Source organism: Sebastes umbrosus, chromosome 3 (genome assembly GCF_015220745.1).
Source record: "Sebastes umbrosus isolate fSebUmb1 chromosome 3, fSebUmb1.pri, whole genome shotgun sequence".
Taxonomy (NCBI): domain Eukaryota; kingdom Metazoa; phylum Chordata; class Actinopteri; order Perciformes; family Sebastidae; genus Sebastes; species Sebastes umbrosus.
Window position 1 is genome coordinate 23,608,687 of NC_051271.1, and position 5,496 is coordinate 23,614,182.

At 38.0% G+C, this 5,496-nt stretch overlaps 1 long non-coding RNA gene across 1 annotated transcript; it reads left to right on the plus strand.

Moving 5' to 3' along the window:
- The first annotated feature begins 2,096 nt into the window (after positions 1-2,096).
- Positions 2,097-3,354, plus strand: LOC119485513. The gene is made up of 2 exons (XR_005206289.1): positions 2,097-2,454; positions 2,514-3,354. It is a non-coding gene; the product is annotated as an uncharacterized LOC119485513 (long non-coding RNA).
- Positions 3,355-5,496: the final 2,142 nt, after the last annotated feature.

The following is a 5,496-nucleotide window of genomic DNA, read 5'->3' on the forward strand; positions in this document are numbered from 1 at the left end:
GTGTTTGTTGGACCCATCCACCTGCCCCTCCCACCCGCCCGGTGTGTCTTTTTCGCTCTTTAAACTACGTCACCAAAGTCACTCCCGGTGCACTTTCTCTGAGCGTTTACTGTTGCCGCGGATGGGTTAACATTATAGTTAATGGAATGCCCGTTGCATTTCATACCGGCGTTAAAGGGTGCCTTTTGCGGCGGTACTTATCGCCGATGGGCGTGACGAAACCTCAGTATTTGACACCCTGGGAATGAGAATTGGCACCGTTAGCTGCGAGCTGCCAGCTCAGCCGTCTCCATGTTGAGAGCCGTGTGGAGGCAATAGAAATGCTCTGAATTTCGTATTAAGCACCTTTAAACCTAACATCTGAAATACAAGAAGTGCTGAGATGTTTGAGCCCGAGTACTGTGTTGACCAGTACTGAGAAGGCAAAATTAGTTTCTCCTCTCTCTGGCAACCTAAACCTGCTGCTGGACACAATACGAGCATGGAAGCAACAGAGCCTCCTTAACGTCAGATTACAGCTTTAATTATTATTAAAAATATGTGCAGATTGTTTGATTTATTGGTATAAGATCACTGCCAACATATTCCAGAAGTAATTTTTACTGATGTAATGGATACATAGCACGTATAGAGCCTATATCAGCAATTTCCTCTGAGTCCCTAACAGTTGGTGTGAATTCCCACCAGCAATTGTTCAACTTCAGACTTGGGTACACGTTATTATCCGTTGAAAACTTGAAGCGTAGGTCTTTAAGTTCATGTGGTCATGTGACAGTTGGAATATGTATGCACACGTTATGCTGTAATTTCTAAATGTAACGGTTACTATTTTTGTGAGACCTTCATTTATAACTTTGCCAACTGAATATTCCCGTTGTTGAGAGGAAATAACCAAACACAAGGTAGATATTTCTGTCCTCACATTTGACAATCATAGCTTGCCACAAGCAGTTTGAAGTGATGTCACCCACTGCCCTACTGAAACTGCTGCTATCACAACACATGGCGCTGGTGATCGTTCCCTGCTGTCTGTCAGGAGGAAAGTGTTCATATCTGTGTTCACACTGCTGCTAAATACAGCTGGCAATAGCAGTTGTCACTACCAGATTCTGGCAGTGTGCACATACTGTAGACAAACTCCCTACACTTGTCAAGCCAGCTAATATAAATATGTCAATGTGTGTCTTTGTGCCAAGATCATCAGTAGTATCTTAAACACTGTTTTTTCATGCACACTGATTCCCTTGGCTGTTAAACAGAATGGCACAGAAGAAACAACATGAGGACATAGAATTGGATGGTTTACGTCAGTTAAAAGAAAACTGTTTTGGTGGAAAAGGAGGGAGTTGTGCATTGCCTGACAAACAAGATGCATCTGGATGCATGGTCAGGGTTTTCATTTGAGGAATTTGGTGCTCCAAGCATGGGATTATTTATGGCATGAAAAGCTAACAGCATGAACATGTTTACAGTTGTGGAATAATTGAGAAGTTTTGTTTGGAATCGGTCCACACTGAGTCGGCTAATTTCGGAAAACGACATGCATACAGCCCTCACAATGATCTCCACACAAAAACAGGAAACGGCTACATTTCTTATTCTTCGTCCTTGGTCAGCAAACAACAAAACTGCATTACAGCCAACATGTGTTGAGGAATGGGTTAGACCAGTCATTCCCAAACACTGGGTCGGGACCCACAGGTGGGTCGCAGGAGATTTTATTAGGGTCGCCAAATGAATTTGCAGAATTTCTTCCAGTCTTTTATTTAACATTTATATCTGCAGTACAGCTTTGATCCACATGAGGGAGCCTGAATGTTCGTATTATTCTGATAATTGTAGCCTACTTCATATAACATTGCAAGAGCCTGTTAGCTCTACCAGCCACTCAATAGATTACCATTGGTTTTTTTTTGGTTGTTGAGTGAAGCATATTTTACCAACATCTGCTGGTGGCCGGTGCTAATTTCCAACCCTGTAACACATGCATAAAATGAAGTTGTGATTTATCAAATATATATCTCTTTGAAATGGCTGGTTTACCTATTCAAGATATTATAAGGTGATGTGGAAATGGCAGTAAAAATGATCAGGAAATTCATTTATGCACAAATTCGCTCTTCTCACGATTTATAGATAAGGCCAATTGTGAATTGGGTCACAAGCGTTTGTCATTTTTAAAAAGTGGGTAACTGGAAAAAACGTTTGGGAAACACTGGACAAGACAGACAGTTACTCTGCTGAGTCTCAGTTGGTTAACCTCCCTTTTTTCCCCCACTACTTTTTTTAATTTATAAAAACATAAATCCAGGTTAATGACAACTGCTGTGGGATCGGCTATATTGACATTTAACATGAGTTGCTGGTAGGAACGAACCTACAGAGAATTATCACCAGAATCCGCAGGAGAACTCCAGCTTAGTGTGGACGGAGAACCAAAACAAAGACATAAAGGTGCATTTTTAAATGTAGCCGGCTTAGTGTGGACGGAGAACCAAAACAAAGACATAAAGGTGCATTTTTAAATGTAACCGGCTTAGTGTGGACGTACACTTAGACTCCCGTGGCGATGCTGACTGTTAATCGACATTCATCATCTTTTACAGTTTATGGTAGAGTTCATTCTTGTACTTTTCCTTTTGTTGTTCTATTGTCGTCCTGTCTATCACCTCCTTATTACTTTTTTCAGTAATATCATGTTGAACAAGCTCAGTGGGATCTAATACTCGATTGGATCTGTTTCCTCTCACATTCCTGTAGACTTACACACTGAAGAAGCACAGACACCACTGACTGAGTCGATGCCAGTGGAATTAAACTGGGGGTTTTCACTTCCAGTCATTGTTTCCATTATGTCCTGCAGCCACCGGGGACTCTCTTTTATAACAAGCACATGTCCACACTCCCAAGTTTGGGTCAATCACTGAAGGATTATTGAATGTATGGGCAAATGTTTCATGAAAGCGTTGGTTTTAGGAGGGGCATGTTGTAATTCTTTATTTCTTTAAGCATTTTGTGAGACTGTATGTTCTTGGCTGTAGCAGCTTGTTACCCATAGACACTACTTTCTAGATAAAGTAAGAAGTTAGAATATGTTGTTTCTAACAGCAGTTGGAAGCATTCATGAATGTATATTTTCATACACTATCTGTTAGACAATGCGGTCGGTTTACGTCTCGCTATACATCTTGTTCTTTGTGGATATGAAGGTGGAGGATGATTGTGATTTTTTGCCAGCACATCATAGATAGAGATACAGATGTTTAAGTCTCAGCCAGCCTAATCTGGACCTTTAAGCCACATGGATAATGAGACAGCACAATACATAAGATTACCCAGAAACACCCAACAACATGTTGCTCTCCTTGTCTTTCTTTCCACGCTTTGAATTTCTTCTGTAATCTTGTCTCCTTGTCACATTTACACAAATACACACACACACACACACACACACACACACACATAGCAAACACTCTGTCTCCATCTGACCATTTATTTGTTCAGCGTAGCGACAAGATAAAGCCAAGCACATCTGTTTTCAGAGCCAGATCACTCGATTCTGGCTGTACTGCCTAACGGTGCGAGTTTGTCTAAAGTTAAACCTTCTTTTTACAGAGAAACTTAAAGAGTATGTGACTAAGCTAAAATATAATCTCTCCGTTTTGTCTGTTTACAGTGTTTCAATAACAACTCTCTTGTAGGAATAAATAGAATTCAAAGGTATTTTAAGACACAAAAGACCTTGGTGTACTCGATGTAATGGCATTCAATGCACTTATGAAGCAACACGAGATTGTTGCCCCTAATTGTACCGGCAACATTGCGTAACACTTTATTTTATATGTCCGTAATTTCCTAATAATTTCCCAAAAATTTGCTGGAAAGAGCTTTGTGATTTAGTACTAATTTGGGGGAATTTCCTTAAAATAACATTATTCATATATTATAGGTAGGGCTGTCCTCGACCAAAGAAATTCTTAGTCGACTAACACTCGTACGATTTTGTCAACTAATTGATTAGTGGAGTTTCTCCACAAAGAATCACACAAAAGCACCACTTTAAATCTTGTGTTTATCAAAGATGTGCTCATACGTTTCTTGGCAATAAGTCATTAAGCATGAAAAAAGCATAAAAAATGGCTAATCGACTAATGAAATCTTAGTCGACTAAGACCACAATGATTGATTAGTCAACTAATTGACTATTGGAGAATGTGTCCATTATTATTTATTAATTTTATTTGTTTATCTGACAGGGACTGTGGTCATTGATCAACTGGGGAAAAAAACCTGTAAATCCAAAGTTAGCAAAGTTTTAAAGTTAAAAGCCATATATGAAAAAGGCACCCTAATAATAGAATAAATCTTATAAAATTCATATACACAACATGCACAAAACAGCACAGTACACATCCAATTGATTATGCCACAATATAACACAAGATAGTTGGCAACAATCCATAATAGATAGCTCAGAAAAAGAAAAAAAGAAACTTGTAAGCGCAGTAGAATTTTTGCCTTTTGACGTTGACAAATTTTAAATCTTTTTCCTCAGCAGATCTGCTGTGCACTGACTAAAAGTCTCTCTAGGTTACACTAGCAATTCATAAGAATTAATTAATTGAAATTAATGTACCAATTGAACACTGCCTCTATTTTTCATATAAATAGAACCAAGTTATGTTGTTTTTTCATGGAAAATATTCAGAAATGATGGTCCTGTAAAATAGAGTGAGCCAACATAGTTTTATTATTGGGAGTTAATCAAAGGTATCATGTATTTCATTTTGTTCTCTTGTCACGTGTGTTTTCTCCTGTTTAAACTTTCCTATATTGCACTTTAACCCTCCAGAGAATGAGGAGCAGCTTTATTAACGACTTGAGAAAAGTCTTTTTTAACGTACAGCTTTTGAGAAAGAGGGCTACAGTATTGAACATGACTCAGTTGTTGCTTATTGTGTAACGTTGTGATCTTTTATCTGTACTGTCGTGGGGTGTGGGGGGAGTATCAATATATTGTACACTATACCCAGCAGAAATAACAGCATTGCTATTTTGTCATATAAAAGAATTGTAAGTATGACTAGCGGTGTCTCTGTTCCTTTCTTGTACCATGATGCACGTGTAGGAATGTCTCTGATTGTGAGTTATAATAAAATTTAATCAGGTTTTTTCAACTTTGATAAACTTGTTTGTTTTACGTAAACTCAATAAAATGTATGTTTTTCTACAATAATGAAAGCTGGTAATGAACAATACCAGAGCTTGTGATGTTTGTGACTGATTGCAGTAAATTCAAGGGAGCAGACTAAAACAATCTATTTAATCTTCCGCAAATTTCAAGGTAATTGGATGATAATTAGCAAGTAAACTATTTGAAATGTATTTGGAATTACTGCCAAATTACCCCAATATTTAAGTGAAAATGTATTTTTATCATCAACTATTGGGAAATAGCAGAATATTAAATAATGTTTATAATAAAGTAATTTTCGA